Genomic DNA, 4,597 nt, shown 5'->3' with positions numbered 1-4,597 from the left:
TGAGCCCGCGACGACGGTTTAATTTTACGCATATAGAAAAAAGATCTAAAACAGCTGAGAAGCACCAGATTAGCCAACATTAGTGTAAAACGGATACTAATGTATATTAGTTAGATATCTAAAAAAACACTATTTTTGTCCAGTTGAGATTTATTATTATCATAAAGCAAAGCAGTTTATTTTTAAATCAGTTTATTCCAAAAATCATATCCTCGTTGTTCCCAATTTATGATGTGAGTTATTTGCCGTGCATTTCATAAATTGTTAGAAATATGGACTTAATTCGTAATTTGCTATTTTCATAATTTTAACTTAATAACTTTTACACAAATCAATTCAAACTCGGTTGAAGTACTGCACTGTATTATACGAGTGATGCAACTGCTGAGATTTTGCAATAACTAATAATAAGACGATTTCTAGAAAACTGAAGTTGAAATCAAACAATTTAACAGTATATGACAAATGGAAATATACTGTACCTATAATAGGTTATCTTTCTATGGAATATACCTGGCTTTATACATTTTCAAAATAAATAACTGACTATAAAATGTTAAGTGAGGGGGTATACATTAACCATTAATACGAAGTCAGAGGAACCCTTTGATCCAAAAATTTGGAATAAGAAGGTTCTATAATCCAGATATCATAGAACTCATGACGAATAGTGTCTAAAGTATTTATCAAGCAAATATTAAGTTTCTATTGATAATCAGTCCAGAAATGTTTACTGGACGAGCACAATTAAATTTTATTATTGCTGACAAAAATCTTTAGGCGTTTTACGTTCTTGACCCAAAGGTCAATTATTTGTATCGTAGTAATATACCGTATTAAAAACTTACCGTACTAAAAAAAGTAGTATTTTAACTTTGACTTTGTTTAAACACTTATTTTCATACATCGCTGCATAACAGTTTATGCCATCAAATTTTGATATTTGGATTTACTGTGTATTACGGGCATAAGTTAACTTATCCTGTAAATTGGTTATATCAGAGACCAGCAGTAATATATGGTATATGTTTATACTTTTGTATTGATAGAAAGTAGAAAAAGAATTCAAGAAACAGCTAATAACCTAGAATGGGATATTCTAAAGACGAGGACAAGAATTTAGAATCTCAAGAGCATTACTATCAATATGAAAATCGTAGGGAGAATAGAACATTGAGGCATTAAAGGAGGCATCAAAGTACCTATCGTATTTGACGTCTCAAATATCACAGCGATACATAGAATATTAACTATATTACAATTGAAAGTGATGATTCCAGATCTTTTGCTGAAGGAAATATCCTTCCATTTCTATGTTTTTTTAAGGATATCGCGTTAATAGTTTATCACACTGAAAGAGTTCATTTGGAATTCTCTAAAACACATAGCCATCTTTCATATTCCTAATTTAACAGAACACCTGAATATCGTCGGAGATCGAGAGGAATTGTGCTTGTATTAGTTCTTTGGTGTACATTATATTGGTTTTACAGAATTCCTCTTTAGTGCTGAACAGATATTCCTCTGCCAGCATATGACATAGCTTTGATTATGGAACCTTTTGATAGATATAGCCACAACCACTATGTGGCAACTTACCTATCTGTATTACAAGTGGACCAATGTGTGATTATTGGCTATAAAGAACACATTGGACATTTAAAAGCAATTTTTCTATTGTGATATGTTCAAGTGTTATTTGTAAAGTAATGTTCAAGTCGCCGTAGCTAATTTAATATTCACTATATAAGCACACAACCTGGTTTTTTCTTGAAATAGATAGAGGAATTATTCCTAAGAAGGAAATTAATCATCAGCTGTGCTAGTTTTGGTTGAGGACACTAAAACTCGTATTTAAATCAAACTGAATTTAACCTTAATCTGGAATTCCAGAGAAGCAGAATCCATCATGGGGTAAAGACTTGTGTTTGGAGGTCTCTTTCTAAGTTTAGAGCCCTGGAGTGTTCTGAGAAACAACTGCTTTTTGGCAAAGATTAGAGGCAAAGCTTTGTATTTAGCTGGATGAAAGTATATAATATTCTTTCTCTGGCATGAAATAACAAAAATCAAAATGTAAATAATTAAAAGTCTCACCTATCAATAACTTTGTACTGCCTTGAACATTTCTTTAATTTTTGTTATGATAAATTGTACATAATATGTTTATATATATATATATATATATATATATTATATATATATATATATATATATATATATATATATATATATATATATATACCAACAAGTCTATTAAATTTAAGGGCATTTTCACTTATGCAATTTGGTATGTAGCAATTAAAAATTATGTTTTCATTACTACTCGTATATAAGGTCATCTAACATATGTGTGCCTTTTATAAATCATATTTTTTTAAACATTTCTGTCTTAAGAATCAAACACCAGAATTGTTTTCGGTAGTTAAATATTTTAAAATATGGTCTCTAGAACAAAGGAAGCTATTTTATATGTGCTAAGAAGATACAGAGTCTGAATTCAAGTCTATATCAAACACTTGTATTTATCAGATTAAGCTAATTAAGAAACATGAGTTTTCCAGTGTAGAGAAAAATTTATTACTTCTTCAACAAAAGTAGATGCTAAGCAAAATTTATTAGGCTGGTTCTCATCAATAGATTTCTTGACTGGAAAAATAATTATTTCAGGGGTATTTTGCTGGCAAGTTTCAAGCATCAAGATACCACTCAGTCAAACCCAAACTCAGTGGACATAGCCTCAGGCCTCTCTTGAGTTTATGGATGTTTTCTCTGAAATCAAGTAATTCTCACAGTGTTATTGAGCCATTAAGGCATAAAAGGAAATGAGAATATGATTTACTGGCAACACAAGAATTGTTTTCACTAAGTTTCAGAAAGGGAGTTGTAAATAAGTAAGAGTTATTGTGGCCATATGAAGTGTTTGGCAGAAGTGGATTGGATGTTTACCTTATCCCCAGATATGAGAAAGACAGAATCCGTATATTTGCTAAAGTCCGCAATTTAATGGGCTTATTGAAATGAGTATTTGCAAAGCCTATAATCATGGAAACAGGATGGCAAAAATGGGCTACACCAATAGCAATCAGGACTACAAGACTTGAACAATAACTTGAACAAGTGCAAGACCAGTAGGTACCAAGAACAGGACAAAATTTACCTGCACAACTTAATTTTATAACTTTCATTTGCTTGTATACTGGGGTCATCTCTCTTTAAATAATACTGAGTGTCCTCTACCATGTCATACCCCAAGTAATTCCAGATTTCTTATTGGCTAGAGGCCCACGAGAGGCCTCCTTTGCTCATTATTAGGTTCATTCATGCCAGTATTAATATATCCTTAAATTCCACAATCAAACTAAAAAATATATTAGGAAATCCAAAGATTAAAATAGACAATGATGAAAAATCTGGAATCTATCAAATTAATTGTGATAACTGTAATTTAAAATACATTGGCCATACAAAAAGGAAGATATAAAAGAGAGTCAAGGAACATAAAGTATGTCTGAATTAACAACAAGAGGAATGATCGGCCATGGCAAAACATGCACTTCATATTCGACACTGCTTTTCAAAAGTAAAATTATTAAAAGAAATCAAAAACAAAAAATTCCTCGATGCTTATGAAACTATTTTTATGCAGAAGAACCAAAATTATTTAGTAAATAATGAGCCTGGACCTCTCCATAATTCACCGTTACTGCCTTTAATCTATTTAAATATTAATTTTCACATATACAGTAGACATACTTCCTGGCCTTTAATAAAATTTTATCTCTTTGTATTTTTAATGACATGTTTTTTATTTAATTATTTATTTAACATTGTTTGTATTACTACTTTACTTTCATTTCAGTTATGTGGGTCTGACGATGTATTCATTGAACATGAAAGACCTCACAAAATAAACATTTCTCAATTATTGGAAGAGTGTTTGTTCATAAATTAAGCATTTGGTTTCCAATCAGAAGAAGCTGGTAAATGTAGTAATACAGTGTTTAAAATTTTAAAAACTTCGTTTAAAAACTCATATTATAATGTTTTTTTGTAAATAACATCGGTTTAATATTATCTCAGAATGTGCCTGAATACATTAATTCCTTAAACCTTAAAGGTAATTTATCGAACAGTTTTTTTCCCATGTAGGATGGTATCTTTTCCACCAATTTTAGATGATGTCTATCTAATATTAAAAATTAGTTATATACCTAGTATTATGTTTGTGTTTATGGTTTTCATTACAAATGTTGTCGTAATTAGACTGCACTGTTAATAAGGGGTTTGAAAAATTAGGCTTGGTACATTTAAAAATTTTATGTTCATTAAAGATAGGCTTACAAGAAGGCTTCCAAGGTGAAAATGTCAAAAAATTTCTACTGAAGTTCTACATCTGTTGAAAACCCCCAGATCAATCATACTGAAGAAGAATTGAATTAAAATAAGCATAATATATGATTAAACGTTTTTTGAAACCTATAGTATATGCTCCAAATAAGCATTTGAAAGCATGCTGAGATAAATTTGATATAAAAAAAAATATACCACTAAAATAATGATTTCTTGATTGAGGAGTAATCAATCAATAAAAAAAAAT

Source organism: Homalodisca vitripennis, chromosome 4, assembly GCF_021130785.1.
Source record: "Homalodisca vitripennis isolate AUS2020 chromosome 4, UT_GWSS_2.1, whole genome shotgun sequence".
Lineage (NCBI taxonomy): Eukaryota > Metazoa > Arthropoda > Insecta > Hemiptera > Cicadellidae > Homalodisca > Homalodisca vitripennis.
The sequence above is the reverse complement of the archived record's forward strand: the minus strand, read 5'-3'. Positions refer to the sequence as shown.